Genomic DNA, 17104 nt, shown 5'->3' with positions numbered 1-17104 from the left:
GGGAAACAGAGATTCCACTCTTGGAGGGCACACACAAAGTAGTGTGCGCATCAGGACCCAGGGGAAGGAGCAGTGACCGCATAGGAGACTGAACCAGACCTACCTGCTAGTGTTGGAGGGTCTCCTGCAGAGGCGGGAGGTGGCTGTGGCTCACCGTGGGGACAAGGACACTGGCAGCATAAGTTCTGGGAAGTACTCCTTGGGGTGAGCCTTCCCAGAGTGTGTTATTAGCCCCACCAAAGAGCCCAGGTAGGCTCCAGCGTTGGGTTGCCTCAGGCCAAACAACCAACAGGGAGGGAACCCAGCCCCACCCATCAGCAGACAAGCAGACTAAAGTTTCACTGAGCTCTGCCCACCGGAGCAACACACAGCTCTACCCACCACCAGTCCCTCCCATCAGGAAACTTGTTCAAGCCTCTTAGATAGCCTCATCCACCAGAGGGCAGAAGGCAGAAGCAAGAAGAATTACAATCCTGCAGCCTGTGGAACAAAAACCACATTCACAGAAAGACAGACAAGATGAAAAGGCAGAGGGCTATGTACCAGATGAAGGAACAAGATAAACCCCAGAAAAACAACTAAATGAAGTGGAGATAGGCAACCTTCCAGAAAAAGAATTCCGAATAATGATAGTGAAGATGATTCAGGACCTCGGAAAAAGAATGGAGGCAAAGATTGAGAAGATGCAAGAAATGTTTAACAAAGACCTAGAAGAATTAAAGAACAAACAGAGATGAACAATACAATAACTGAAATGAAAAATACACTAGAAGGAATCAATAGCAGAATAACCGAGGCAAAAGAACGGATAAGTGACCTGGAAGACAGAATGGTGAAATTCACTGCTGTGGAACAGAAAAAAGAATGAAAAGAAATGAAGACAGCCTAAGAGAAACCTGGGATAAATTAAATGCAACAACATTCACATTATAGGGGTCCCAGAAGGAGAAAAGAAAGGGAAAGGACCAGAGAAAATATTTGAAGAGATTATAGTCAAAAACTTCCCTAACATGGGAAAGGAAATAGCCACCCAAGTCCAGGAAGCGTAAACAGTCCCATACAGGATAAACCCAAGGAGAAACATGCTGAGACACATAGTAATCAAACTGACAAAAATTAAAGACAAAGAAAAATTATTGAAAGCAGCAAGGGAAAAACGACAAATAACATACAAGGGAACTCCCATAAGGTCAACAGCTGATTTCTCAGCAGAAACTCTACAAGCCAGAAGGGAGTGGCATGATATACTTAAAGTGATGAAAGGAAAGAACATACAACCAAGATTACACTGCCCAGCCAGGATCTCATTCAGATTCAATGGAGAAATCAAAAGCTTTACAGACAAGCAAAAGCTAAGAGAATTCAGCACCACCAAACCAGCTCTACAACAAGTGCTAAAGGAACTACTCTAAGTGGGAAACACAAGAGAAGAAAAGGACCTACAAAAAGAAAACCCAAAACAATTAAGAAAATGGTCATAGGAACATACCTATCGATAATTACCTTAAACGTGAATGGATTAAATGCTCCAACCGAAAGACACAGGCTCACTGAATGGATACAAAAACAAGACCCATCTATATGCTGTCTACAAGAGACCCACTTCAGACCTAGGGACACCTACAGACTGAAAATAAGGGGATGGAAAAAGATATTCCATGCAAATGGAAATCAAAAGAAAGCTCGAGTAGCAATTCTATATCAGATAAAATAGACTTTAAAATAAAGAATGTTACAAGAGACAAGGAAGGACACTACATAATGATCAAGGGATCAATCCAAGAAGAAAATATAACAATTATAAATATATATGCACCCAACATAGGGCACCTCAATACATAAGGCAACTGCTAACAGCTTTAAAAGAGGAAATCGACAGTAACACAATAATAGTGGGGGACTTTAACACCTCACTTACACCAATGGACAGATCATCCAAAATGAAAATTAATAAGGAAATAGAAGCTTTAAATGACACAAGAAACCAGATAGATTTAATTGATATTTATAGGACACTCCATCCAAAAACAGCAGATTACACTTTCTTCTCAAGTGCTCATGGAACATTCTCCAGGATAGATCACATCTTGGGTCACAAATCAAGCCACAGTAAATTTAAGAAAATTGAAATCATATCAAGCATCTTTTCTGACCACAGTGCTATGAGATTAGAAATCAAATACAGGGATAAAAATGTAAAAAACACAAACACATGGAGGCTAAACAATACGTTACTAAATAACCAAGAGTTCACTGAAGAAATCAAAGAGAAAATAAAAAAATACCTGGAGACAAATGACAATGAAAACACGATGATCCAAAACCTATGGGATGCAGCAAAAGCAGTTCTAAGAGGGAAGTTTACAGCTATACAAGCCTACCTCAAGAAACAAGAAAAATCTCAAATAAACAATCTAAACTTACACCTAAAGGAACTAGAGAAAGAAGAACAAACAAAACCCAAAGTTAGCAGAAGGAAAGAAGTCATAAAGATCAGAGCAGAAATAAATGAAATAGAAACAAAGAAAACAATAGCAAAGATCAATAAAACTAAAAGCTGCTTCTTTGAGAAGATAAACAAAATTGATAAACCATTAGCCAGACTCATCAAGAAAAAGAGGGAGAGGACTCAAATCAATAAAATTAGAAATGAAAAAGGAGAAGTTACTACAAACACCACAGAAATATAAAGCATCCTAAGAGACTACTACAAGCAACTCTATGCCAATAAAATGGACAACCTGGAAGAAACGGACAAATGCCTAGAAAAGTATAACCTTCCAAGACTGAACCAGGAAGAAATAGAAAATATGAACAGACCAATCACAAGTAAAGAAATTGAAACTGTGATATAAAATCTTCCAACAAACAAAAGTCCAGGACCAGATGGCTTCACAGGTGAATTCTATCAAACATTTACGGAAGAGCTAACACCCATCCTTCTCAAACTCTTCCAAAAAATTGCAGAGCAAGGAACACTCCCAACCTCATTCTATGAGGCCACCATCACCCCGATACCCAAACCAGACAAAGATACTACAAAAAAAGAAAATCACAGACTAATATCACTGATGAATATAGATGCAAAAATCCTCAACAAAATACTAGCAGACAGAATCCAACAACACATTAAAAGGATCATACACCACGATCAAGTGGGATTTATCCCAGGGATGCAAGGATTCTTCAATATACATAAATCAATCAAGGTGATAAACCATATTAACAAATTGAAGAATAAAAACCATATGATCATCTCAATAGATGCAGAAAAAGCTTTTGACAAAATTCAACACCCATTTATGATAAAAACTCTCCAGAAAGTGGGCATAGAGGGAACCTACCTCAACATAATAAAGGCCATATACGACAAACCCACAGCAAACATCATTCTCAATGGTGAAAAACTGAAAGCATTTCCTCTAACATCAGGAACAAGACAAGGATGTCCACTCTCACCACTATTATTCAACATAGTTTTGGAAGTCCTAGCATCAGCAATCAGAGAAGAAAAAGAAATAAAAGGAATACAAATCAGAAAAGAAGAAGTAAAACTGTCACTGTTTGTAGATGACATGATACTATACATAGGGAATCCTAAAGATGCCACCAGAAAACTACTAGATCTAATCAATGAGTTCAGTAATGTTGCAGGATACAAAATTAATGCACAGAAATCTCTTGCACTCCTCTACACTAATGATGAAAAATCTGAAAGAGAAATTAAGGAAACACTCCCATTTACCACTGCAACAAAAAAGAATAAAATACCTAGGAATAAACCTACCTAGGTAGACAAAAGACCTGTATGCAGAAAGCTATAAGATACTGATGAAAGAAATTAAAGATGACACCAACAGATGGAGAGATATACCATGTTCTTGTATTGGAAGAATCAATATTGTGAAAATGACTATACTACCCAATGCAATCTACAGATTCAATGCAATCCCTATCAAATTACCAATGGCATTTTTTTACAGAACTAGAACCATAAATCTTAAAATTTGTATGGAGACACAAAAGACCCCAAATAGCCAAAGCAGTCTTGACGGAAAAAAACGGAGCTGGACGAATCAGGCTCCAGGACTTCAGACTATACTACAAAGCTACAGTAATCAAGACAATATGGTACTGGCACAAAAACAGAAACACAGATCAATGGAACAAGATAGAAAGCCCAGAGATAAACCCACATACCTATGGTCAACTAATCTATGACAAAGGAGGCAAGGATATACAATGGAGAAAAGACAGTCTCTTCAATAATTGGTGCTGGGAAAACTGGAGAGCTACATGTTAAACAATAAAATTAGAACACTCCCTAACACTATACAACAAAAATAAACACAAAATGGATTAGAGACCTAAATGTAAGGCTGGAGATTATAAAACCCTTAGAGAAAAACATAGGAAGAACACTCTTTGACATAAATCACAGCAAGATCTTTTTTGATCCACCTCCTAGAGTAATAGAAATAAAAACAAAAATAAACAAACGGGACCTAATGAAACTTAAAAGCTTTTGCACAGCAAATGAAAACATAAGCAAGACGAAAAGACAACCCTCAGAATGTGAGAAAATATTTGCAAACGAATCAACAAAGGATTAATCTCTAAAATATTAACCTCCAAAACAGCTCATGTAGCTCAATATTAAAAAAACAAACAACCCAATCCAAAACTGGGCAGAAGACCTAAATAGACATTTTCCCAAAAAAGACATACAGATGGCCAAGGAGCACATGAAAAGCTGCTCAACATCACTAATTGTTAGAGAAATGCAAATCAAAACTACAATGAGGTATCATTGTAGTTTTAGAATGGGCATCATCAGAAAATCTACAAACAAGAAATGCTGGAGAGGGTGTGGAGAAAAGGGAACCCTCTTGCACTGTTGGTGGGAATGTAAACTGATACAGCCACTATAGAGAACAGTATGGAGGTTCCTTAAAGAACTAAAAATAGAATTACCATATGATCCAGCAATCCCACTACCGGGCATATACCCAGAGAAAAGCATAATTCAAAAAGACACATGAACCCCAATGTTCATTGCAGCACTATTTACAATAGCCAGGTCATGGAAGCAAGCTAAATGCCCATCAACAGATGAATGGATAAAGAAGATGTGGTACATATATACAATGGACTATTACTCAGCCATAAAAAGGAATGAAATTGAGTCATTTGTTGAGACGTGAATGGATCTAGAGACTGTCATACAAAGTGAAGTAAGTGAGAAAGAGAAAAAGAAATATCGTATATTAGCGCATATATGTGGAACCTAGAAAAATGGTACAGATGAACCAGTTTGCAGGGCAGAAACTGAGACACAGGTGTAGAGAACAAACGTATGGACACCAAGGGTGGAAGCAGCGGGGAGGGTGGGGAGGGTGATGTGATGAATTGGGCGATTGGGATTGACATGTATACACTGACGTGTATAAAATTGATGACTAATAAGGACCTGCTGTATAAAAAAATAAATTAAATTAAAAATTTTTAAAAAGAAAGGTTATTTCTTCACTTTCAGTGTAAAATGGTTACTTATAAACATTTTTGCTCATTTTAATTTAGTTCAAATCTATGTATTGTTCTTTATTCATTTACTATAAATTAACATATTTTTAAAATAATCTCTTCTTAGTATATCTGGGGTATGTGTGTGTATTTTATGTGTATATCACATATGCAAGTACATAACTTATTACATTTCTTAACTGTAGTATTATTTAAGATAGTGATAACTGAGTGTTAACTCTGTTCCAGGATCAATTCTAGAAACATTTCTATACTAACTTATTGAATCCTCCAACAATTCATCCATCTCAGTTTACAGTTTGAGTCTCAGCAAGTTTAAAATAGTAAGTTGAAGATTAAGCATTATTATAAATAGCAACTGAATTATTGCTGCATCCTTTAATTCACAATAATTTGGGGAAAACAATTGTTTAGATTTTTATCTAAATATAAATCTAAGCTCAAATAAATCCAATTAATAACCACCCCTAGAATACCTTCCTAACGGTTCACTATTACTCTCAGTTCAAACATAAACCACAAGAGAAAATGAATGTCTTGCTCATAACTAAATAACAATTTATTACAGAGCAAAGGAGGGAAAACCCATTGAATTTGAGACTTCACCTTAAATATACTGATAAATTATACCTCTACTGGACAAACACTAAGACTGGAATTCAATTTATTATTACTCTTTAAAAATATTAAACTTGGGCTTCCCAGGTGGTGCAGTGGTTGAGAGTCCGCCTGCCCATGCAGGGGACACGGGTTCGTGCCCCAGTCCTGGAGGATCCCACATGCCACAGAGCGGCTGGGCCCGTGAGCCATGGCCGCTGAGCCTGCGCATCCAGAGCCTGTGCTCCGCAACGGGAGAGGCCACAACAGTGAGAGGCCCGCATACCACAAAAATAAATAAATAAATAAATAAAAATAAATAAAAATATTAAACTTAAGTCAGGAGTAATGGTAATAACTGTTATAGCTGTAAGTCGCTAAGTTTAGTCTAAAGTTGCTCTAACGAACATATACCAGACTTCACATAATATTTTATCAGAAATCATAGATAGTTCAAACAACTTTATCCAATTATATGCATTAAAATTGATTCAAAATTGATTTTAATAGAGCGTAAATCTCAGAGATTCACTCCTTGCTTTGAACATTAATTTGTTATGTTCCAATAATGTTTTCTCAATAGGATTTTAAAGTATTTTTAATTAAATCAAACAGTACAATAAATGATGTGAAAAAGCAAGTTACCAAAAAATGATTCAATATTTACATTATCTAATGTATATCTTATATGTAAAATAATTTTTTTTAAAGACTGGGTGGATAAGGACCAAAAAGCTAGCAGTTACTGTGATACTGACAGTGGTTTTAATTCCTTCATTTTTCTTATCGTTGTTTTCCAAGTTTTCTTCACTCTGCCAGAATCGGCTTTGCAATTTAGAAAAATTACAGAGGAATAAAAAACCCAAAAATGAGTAAATTATTATCATTCATCATCCCAGCACTTTGTCAACAGATCCATTTTCATTCATTAAATCTTCTTCCATATTTACCCAGGTAAATGCAATAATATAGGCCATAATTTCATTTAAAATAATTATGAAATTAGTCTGTGAAAAAGTAACAAAAAGAAAATATACCACCTTCCTAACTGTTCAAATATAATAATATATCACTGGATTATAATATTTCAAGTCCATTTTGCTTACTTGTGATATTCATACTGAAATACAGGCTTCAAATGTACGATGCTCTAACATTTAAATTTTAGCAACCCAAAAGAATATTCTGATTATGAACAGGGAAGCTTTCTGTCTGAGTAATCTCTCTTCTAGAACACTTCACATCTGAATACAGGAACTCAAGGGAATATGCCATCAACCTTGTCAACTTGACGTATGGGTCCTTCTTCCATCCCCAGTATAATTTACAGATATGCTCCCAAAAGTAGCTCTTGTATTACATCCTAGACCTTCTTTGATCAAAAATATGAAGAAAGTAAATGTGTGCAAAAGAAAAATCCTACCTACATTTTTGTAGAAGCAAAAATGAAAACAAAACAATCGCTATTGCTCCTATCACTTTGTTTAAAATGTAACAGCCAAAATACATACCATACAATCTTCAAATATTATTTCTCTTTGAATGTTTTCTTTAATATTCCAATATTTACTCTTAAACTTGACAGATAAAATTTTCTGAATCTAAAATACCACCATTAAAGCTGAACATTGTAAAATTTTTGCAATTTAGTGTTTTTTAAAATAATTTTCAGGACTTCCCTGGTGGCACAGTGGTTAAGAATCCGCCTGCCAGTGCAGGGGACATGGGTTCTATCCCTGGTCCGGGAAGATCACACATGCCGCGGAGCAACTAAGCCAGTGCGCCACAACTACTGAGCCTGCGCTCTAGAGCCCGCGAGCCACCACTACTGATCTCATGTGCCACAAACTACTGAAGCCCATGCGCCTAGAGCCCGCCCCCCACAACGAAGAGCAGCCCCCGCCCCCCACAACTAGGGAAAGCCCATGCGCAGCAACAAAGACCCAACACAGCCAAAAAAGAAATAAAAAATAAAATACAATAGATTTATTTAAAAAATAAATAAATAAAATAAAACGATTTTCTATACATGATCCCATTTGGGGTAGATGACCCTATAATTCTAGAGATCAACAAAGAAGGTAATATTTTAATCATTCTTCACCCAAAAAATCCATAAACTTTTAGGCAATGACTCTGTTCACCATAATGTTGCTTAAGGCAAGCCTGTCTTCTTTTTGGATGCAGGACCTTGGTCTCCACCCTGACCCCATCCCCACCACACACGCTCACATCCTTTATTTGGCCCCTCCCTCTTCAGTCCTCAAAATTCAACTCAGCCTTCACATGACATGGAAGCAATCTCCCAAAACAGCAGACATACAAGAACGCTTGGTAATTAATCGTCCCTGCTGTCTGGTCCCACAGCACTGTTTCCTAATATTTACACTATGAATTGAAATCTTCTGCTTAAATATCTTCCTGGTTCCCCTGACTGGGTTTGGGGATGGGGCTGGGTGATGAATAAGTGTGTCCCTCTCCTGGTTGGAACAACCTCCTTCTCCTTAAAAATCCTCAAGTGTGGGACATTTGTCTATTTCACTTCGTACTCCCAGTATCTGTGCAAATGCCTCGTGGAGAACAGGCTGAACGCGTAATTGTGGGACCGGACAGGACGGAAACTCACTGAGATGCAAGGTCAAGAGTAAGGCACAAACGACGTAGCAGGTGTTTTATCACTGAGTTCAATATGGCTTCACCACGTTCTGTCATCTCTTTGAATCTGAAATAGTCACAAACCTTCAAGAGCAAGTCCTGAAAACCAAAACATCATGATGAAAAGTACTGGGGAATCGGAACGAATTTACATTAAAAAAATTAGGTAAAAACTTTAGGTCTTCATCTTATCCTGGAATGGCCTTAATGGTACACAGAAAACATACTGAAACTACACTGTTGAATGTATCTAAATGATTTATAGTCTCTCAAACGGAAACAATGAATATGCATTAGTTCAATAAACACATTGGGAATGCTGGAAGCATTTAACCAGCTTCACTTGATTCTAACCGCGCTGACATACTAAAGCCTACTTTGGAATGTTGCCCAGGGCTACCCCATGAGAAAGGGCAGAAAAAGAGTAAACCCTAGTGGGAACATGATAATAAGAAATACAGGCATTATATACAAAAATAAGCAAGAAGAAAGGTTTAGGTTTACAGGTAGAAAAAGGACACCTCAATTACTGGAAAACGTCTTTGAACAAGAATTAGAAAGTAACAGAGTTTGAATATTTTTGTTCAGTTTAGCTTGCGTATTATACGTGGTATGTCATCTGTATACAACTTAGGGTCCCAACAGTCCAAAAGAATTTCCACCAACATCTCTAATGATGTTCTCATTAGTAGGATGTGATTCTACTTTTAGAAACGTGTGTTAGGGAACATATATTTCATTTTCGCCACATGACTCTAGTGAATCATAAATAATCTTAATAAGTTCTTGTGTATCTTTCACTCACCTGAAATAGGTACTCAAAAATGATGACCTAAAAGGATTACATTTATTGTATTAATTGTATTTATCAAGATGCAATTATATATTCAGCCCATGGAAGGTTAATTTGATGAAAATACCACTCACATCTTCTGCCATATAGAAAAGAGAATTTTAAAATGCATTTTAGAAAAAAATGTGTGTTAAATACGTTCACGTTCATCAATATTCTTAGACTGTCTACACAGCCTCCATGTTAAAGACATGTATGCATTATTTTCTGTCTGGCTAAATGGTGCCAAACAAGTGGCTACTCTAGAAGTTGTTAACTGGTCTCCCTTCACGGGATGGCCCCCTGCCCTCTGTGAACCATCCTCATCCACGTTTGCGGCACCCTAACCACCGTCCGCCTGGAGAGACGGGAGCTCGCCAAGAGTGCGTGACCTAGTCCCAAATACGGATGCGCCTTTTGTACCTGTTATGGTTACATCATTTAACTAAATGAACAGATAAACTGGTACTAATAGGGGTATCATGATGAAAACTAAGCTTAATACTTTGCAAACACAAAGCTGCCGCAGTGAATACTGTCCAGTTAGTTGGAGGTCAGACAACTTTAATGCTTGAGGGGAAATTCACATAACCTAGAAAGACTCTGCATTCAAACTGTTGCATGTGTGTCTTTCAGTTCTAGATTGACCTGAAGAATTTTTTTTCTTTTCTTTTTTTTTTTTTTTTTTTTTGCGGTACGCGGGCCTCTCACTGCTGTGGCCTCTCCTGTTGCGGAGCACAGGCTCCGGACGCGCAGGCTCAGTGGCCATGGCTCACGGGCCCAGCCGCTCCGCGACACGTGGGATCTTCCCGGACCGGGGCACGAACCAGCGTCCCCTGCATCGGCAGGCGGACTCTCAACCACTGCGCCACCCGGGAAGCCCCCTGAAGAATTTTAAACCTCGAAATCACAGGGTATGTAATCTGGGTATGATTCAGTGAAGACAGGCACCTGGGCTGCCAATCTGTGCACTTGTGCTCAGGAAAGCCCTACGTCAAAATGTTCATGTACACAAATCAGTATACGCAATTTATAGCCTTCTCTTCTTTGGAAGAGACCCCGAAAACTTGCCTTCAGTATTTATTCAGTTAGCCACATGAATCCTCCTAAGTCTAAGGTGCATAAAGACTGGCTTCTCTTCCAGGCTCCAACTGACTGCCCTTTGGGATTATCCTTGTAGATACTAAATGTCCAGTGGCTGCTAATTTGAGTTCCTGAGTTTGTCTCAGAGGCAATGGTGATTGGTGGAAAGACTTCAGGCAAAAGATACAAGCTAGGTCCACATCAATGTGGATACACAGTCTTAACTGCAAATAACGAATGGCATGGGGCATGGGCCACCACTGTGTTCCCAGGTCCCAAGATGCCCAGCAGGTCCCCTTGGACCTCTCTCCCCTTTACATCTCTAATGGGCTGTGTTATCTCACCTGTGCGTTTCCCTAGCCTCCCAGCTCCCACAAGTAACTATTCTGGGCTTCATGACTCTGTACTCCCGGCTTCCCAAAAACAAGTTACTGGGGGAGAATAGCACTTTCCTGAACATTTCCTAACATCCCAGAAGATCAACCCTCAATCTCTTAGGTGTTGCAGCTCTTCACACATGGCAGCACGAGCTCTCCAGACCCATCCCAGCAGACCCTCAACAGTACTTGACTCAAGCCATTGGCTTTGACGACTTTCTTGGACATGATTCTCTTCACTCATGAGCGCAGTGACCTCCAGCCCCAGTGAAAGATCCTAACCTCTCCCTCTGCCCCTGCCCCACGGAGCATAAGAGGGTAAGAGAATCCTCCATCTAGCACCCCTCCAGCCCCACGATGTAAGTGGTAGAGACAAGAGAGGGTGGATGTGTCGGTCAGCGCCTACCGGGAGACAGAGCCACACCCGCTGCTGTCTCCAGGCAATTAGATGTTAAGGACTGGTCACGAGACATCCAAGGACTGAAAAGATCAAAAGGAAATACTAAAGTATCAAACAGAGGTAGCAACAGCAAGATGCAGCTATAACCATTGGGGGAGAAGATTGGTAGAGGGCGCTGGTGCTGAAACCAAGGTCGTTAGACAGAAAATACTGCCTGCGGTTGCTAGCACGTTGGAAGGAGTATGAAAAACTGGAATAATGCGTTACAACATGCTCCTGGAAAGAGCCGCCAACACCAGCATTTCTATGTCAAAATCAACCACGTGATTCTTAAAAGAATATTAACACTTGCATCCTAGGGCATCCACCACATAAACTTTTGTAGCCAATGCCTGTGGAAAGCTCAAGTGTGTGTACCTTGATTTCAAATAAGTCCCTCGTAATGTTATTTAGCCTCTAAACAGAAGTATCTATATCACAGCAGAAATGCAGTTTCTTTGCAGCTTAGAAACATAAATTAAATGAAGAGCAATTGGAAAGTGATTTGAACTGGATCTTAATCAACTGACAGATGATGTTATCATTTTTGATAGAATGTTTTTTCTTGCCACATAGATTAATTACATGACTTCTATACATGCAAAATTCTATACATGCAACTGCAAGTGAACATGTACACCTCTCAATTCCGTTTTCTTAAAAATGTCAATTTTGCTCTTATCCCCTAAAAACAGAACCTTGATTCTTCCTTACATCCCCAATCATACACACACAGCCAGCGTCCCCAATCTCTAGTATCTATACCGCAAAGCTCTCTAACAGTTTCCTTGCTCTAAGACGTTCGCCATAACAGTTCCAAAATAATTTTTTGAAACTCAAATTGCTTATGCCACAGCTTCCAGTGACCAAACTCTAGATCAAGGGCTGGAAAACTTCTTAGGTCAAAAGGCAGACAGTAAGGTTTTTTGGATTTTGTGGTCTACCCAGTTTCTGTTACAAAATCAGAAAAGCAGCCCTAGACAATACCTAAATTAATGGGAGTATCAGCTTGCCAGTAAAACGTATTTACCAAAGACAGACGAAGGACGAGTTTCTCAATAGGTTAGTGTAAGCTCGGCCCATGGGCCAAATCCAGCTCAGACCCAGCCCTGTCTATACTGTCTACATGTGTTGTTTATCTATTTTATATACAGTAGTTTGTATCTGTTAATCCCAAACTCCAAATTTATTCTTCCCCCACCCCCTTTCCCCTTTTGTGGCCATAAGTTTGTTTTCTATGTCTGTGAGTCTATTTCTGTTTTGTAAATAAGTTCATTTGTGTTATATTTTAGATTCCACATATAAGTGATATCATACGGTATTTGTCTTTCTCTGTCTGACTTACTTCACTTAGTATGATAACCTCTAGGTCCATCCATGATCCTGCAAATGGCATTGTTTTACTCTTTTTTATGGCTGAGTAGTATTCCATTGTACATATGTACCACATCTTCTTTATCCATTCATCTTTCCACGGACATTTAGGTTGCTTCCATGTCTTAGCTATTGCAAACAGCACTGCTATGAACACGTATCTTTTCGAATTAGAGTTTTCTCCAGATATATGCCCAGGAGTGGGACCGCTGGATCATATGGCAACTCTAGTTTTAGTTTTTTAAGGAATCTCCATACTGTTCTCCGTAGCAGCTGCACCAATTTACATTCCCATTGTAACTGGACCAAGAGTCCAAACTTCAATTCTCCCTTGATTTCTCTACCTATTTGTGCAAACTGTGACCTCTGTCTCCCCTTCCCCCAAGCCCCTCACCAGGGGGCATAAAATCCTATCCAGCATTCGATATCCAGCACAAATGTCACTTGTAGTGATACCTGCCCCCCGCAAGGCTACCCCTGAGTGGAATTTAAACCTGTAGATCCGAGACTACAACTAGAACATGTTATTCTGTAATTGTGGGGTTACCTCCACACTGCGGGCAGTTGGAGGGCAGTATTTTGCCTTATCCTGCTTTACTTGTTTTCTCTACTGACTCACATCACAATAGTTACTACCCCAGAACTGGAAGGCAGGGGAAAGAAAGAGGGAGAGAAGTGAGTGGTTGGTCCAGGAGGATGGAATGAGGGAGGAGCAAGGGGGGTGGGAAGGGGGGGGGGGAGAGAGAGAGAGAGAGAGAGAGAGAGAGAGAGGGAGGGAGAGAGGGAGGGAGGGAGGGAGGGAGGGAGGGAGAGAGAGAGCAAAATGAAAGGCGAAGGAAGGGGACTGGGGTCAGGTGGAGACAGGGAGGGTAGAGGGAGGAGGACGCAGAACTGGGACCAGGAAGCAGTGCAGCTGAGAAAACCACTCTGAACCAGCAAGTCAGGGAAGCACGACAGAGATGGGCTCGAGCCGCTAACATGATCACTTCCACGATTTACTGATAAATAATACCGTATTCAGTGTTTTACACACGACCTTGCCTTTTAACCTTACAGTAGTTCTGAGAATGAGGTCTGGTCCCCACCTCACGGTTGAGGACCTCAGGCTACAGGAGAAAAGTGGCAAAATCGGTATTCAACCCCCTGCCGTTAAGTACAATCACGCTGCCTCCAAGAGAAGGGTGGTGGCAGAGACCACACTCGCTTTTCAGATGGTGACAGCCCTTGTGCCCCTGCGCACAGCTGCCCCATCAAAACCACACTTTGCAGCTCGCCCTGCTGGAAGATGTGACCACGTTACGACCGATGGGACAGAAGCTGTGGCGATTTCTAGGGCCTCCCTTACTCAGTATCCAGTTCCTGCTCTTTGCCCGTCTGTCTTCATCCTTTGTACACCCTGTTCCCGGGACTAGGGCCACATCCTGAAGACAGCATGGCCGTGAGCTGGAGAGATGTTCCCTGAGGACCGTGGCTCTGAGTCAGCGCTGCCTCTTCTAGACTTGAGTCACAAAGGTCTGTCCTGGTTAAACCGGGCTAGTTTGGGGCTCTCTACCACATGCTCCTGAACCTAACCCTAAATAATGCAGAGGGAGGGAGGAAAGAAAGACGGATCCCTAAAGAAGGTAATTTTATAGTTTCCTCTTCCATCAAGGAACTCCTTCAGAGAAAGCAAAACAGCTCCTCTATACACTTCTGCCCCACTTAGGTTGTATAGATCAGCTCCTTACTTACTTATCCTTACTTATCGATTTTCATCATGCGGCTCTTTTTTTAATTTTAGGAATTGGGTTGCGCAGCAAAAGTGCATGGGGTCAGACTGCTTGTTAGAAAGCCATGGAACCACCCGCATTTTTAGGTTCTGGCTTTATTTATTGTTGTTGCATACCAGCTCTGGGTCAGTACTTCATACTAAGGGAGACCCCAAGGGAAATGAGACTCTGGTTACAAAGAGTCCTCAGAACTACAGGAAAAAAAAAAAAGTATTATTAACCCCTTTTGAATTTACCATAAATCCTACGTGCAATAAAACTTTAGAGATATGATTCCTCAGAAACTACGTTTGCAACCTTCTGATGCTGGAATAACAAACATACAATGAGCTGGAAGCATACACCTAACACACACAGTCAGAAGGATAATCGTGCCAGGGGACCGAGAAGAAAGCAAAGGAGCTGGACTGTGAGAACATGACATGAAAGCTCACAGAGCTCTCAGTGATGAACATCCAGACCGAGTAGCACCCACATTCTGAGGCTGAATGTGAAAAACTGCACGGACGTCAGGATGCCAGAGGTTTGATCCAAGCAGACGTCTTGGTAGGAAACTTGAAGCACTTCTGGATGATACGAGCCCTGGTGGGAACACTGGCAGCTCTCTCAGAAAACGAATGCTTTATAACGGAACCCATCCCACAAAGAGAGATACGGACATACAGGTCACGCACCTCGTTGATAACATGTCTTTTCTAAGTGGTCATTTCTAGTCTCAAAGTCTTCAATGGGCAGCTGCCTTGATATTTTACTCTGTGTAATAATTCCCATTTGGGTTTAAACTGTTAAATGGACTGCAGCTGGAAAGTTGTGATAGAAACGAGTTTCTCACTGTCTAGTTTCCACTTTTCCAATGGCAGTTACATGGAGTCTTATTAGTATCTTAATTCTTGAATTAAACCTGTCTCTAGTCACAGACGTAGCACCTGCTGTGATTACACACTATGTTTAACGAACTGGGGAAGAAGAAATTCTTGAGGGAAAAGAAAGAATCTTTCATTCTCTCTCTTTCTCATATAATAACATTCAGCAGGGCCCAACTTCAGGAAGGGAGAAGATTTAACTTTAAGGCAGCTTAGAAATACTGATGACTTTCTGGCCCTGGACATTTTAAGTTAATGAATTGAAACTTTATTGAGAATTAAAGTGATATGGCTCTTTCCGTTGCTTAAGAGTTACTAGAAAAGTCATCTAGCCCGTCAGAATTTGCATCCAGCAACAGAGGAGACACTGTCTTCACTAAGTATATTTAACCTTAGTTTAGTGGGAGATAAAATTTATTTCTTTCTTTTAAAGTTTATTTCATGATTTCCCATCAAGGAACCTGCACGCTCAGGGGAATACTGATACTACAGGAATGCTTGGTTCTTGCAACTAAAAGTTTCTCCAGCTCAGTCAGGAAGGAAACTATAGACAGATGTTTTACAAATATCAATGCAAGAAAATTCTCAACAATTATAAGCAAATGAAATCTGGAAAAATATAAAAAGGATTGTATACCACGATCAAGTAGGATTTATCCCAGGAATGCAAAGCTGGTTTGACACATGAAAAGAACACCATGCAACACACCATATTTTCATAGTATAAAGGACAAAAACAACAACAACAACAACAACAAATGATCAGTGCAACATACAGAGAGAAGCATTTGATAAAATCCAACAACATTCCGTGCTAAAAATTTTCAACAAACTAGGAAGAGAAGGGAACTTTCTGATAAAGAACATTTAAAAAAAAAACCAGAGCTAGCATCATACTTAATGCTGAAATCTTCAAAGTTTTCCCTCGAAGAACAAAACGAGACAAGGATGTCTACTCTCACCACTTCTATTCATTGGAATGGAGGTTCCAGCCAGGACAATCAGACATTAAAAGGAAATAACAGGCATCCAGACTGGAAAGGAAAAATAAAACTACCTCTATCAACAAAAGACATCATCCTGTATATAGAAAATTCTAAGAAACCCATACAAAAAAATCTTTAAGAACTAAATAATTGAATTCAGCAAGTTTGCCGAGTACAAGATCAACGTACTGAAGCCAATTACGTTCTTGTGCACTAATAATAAACAAATCAAAATGAAATTAGGAAAGGACATCTATTTACAATAGCAACAAAAATAATGAAAACACTTAGAAATAATTACACAAGAATTTGCAAGTAGCCAATTTTGTTTTCAGAAACAAAAAAGCACTAGATACCTTACTTGGTTTTCTTTTGAAATACACAAACCTCTATGCAGGTGTGAAGCTAAAATCTACCATTGCTGCACCTCTTCTATTTTTCCACGTCCTGAACACTTGAAATCTTTTAAAATATGTTTCACTCTCAGCATACGACTAACAAAAACCTTAAATTATAATTGCCCGCAACACTCCTGATTAGTCTTTTATTATTATAGAAATTTCTCAAATCAGTTTCAATATCATG

General features: G+C 39.6%; 1 protein-coding gene across 6 annotated transcripts in view; it reads right to left on the bottom strand.

The window, feature by feature from the left end:
- The window catches only part of MYO16 (myosin XVI), a 530294-nt gene that overhangs the window by 460229 nt on the left and 52961 nt on the right, over positions 1 to 17104 (bottom strand). The gene's annotated exons all lie outside the window — the stretch shown is intronic.

The sequence above is a fragment of the Delphinus delphis genome, chromosome 18 (assembly GCF_949987515.2).
Source record: "Delphinus delphis chromosome 18, mDelDel1.2, whole genome shotgun sequence".
Lineage (NCBI taxonomy): Eukaryota > Metazoa > Chordata > Mammalia > Artiodactyla > Delphinidae > Delphinus > Delphinus delphis.
This window is presented reverse-complemented; position numbering and strand designations above follow the sequence as displayed.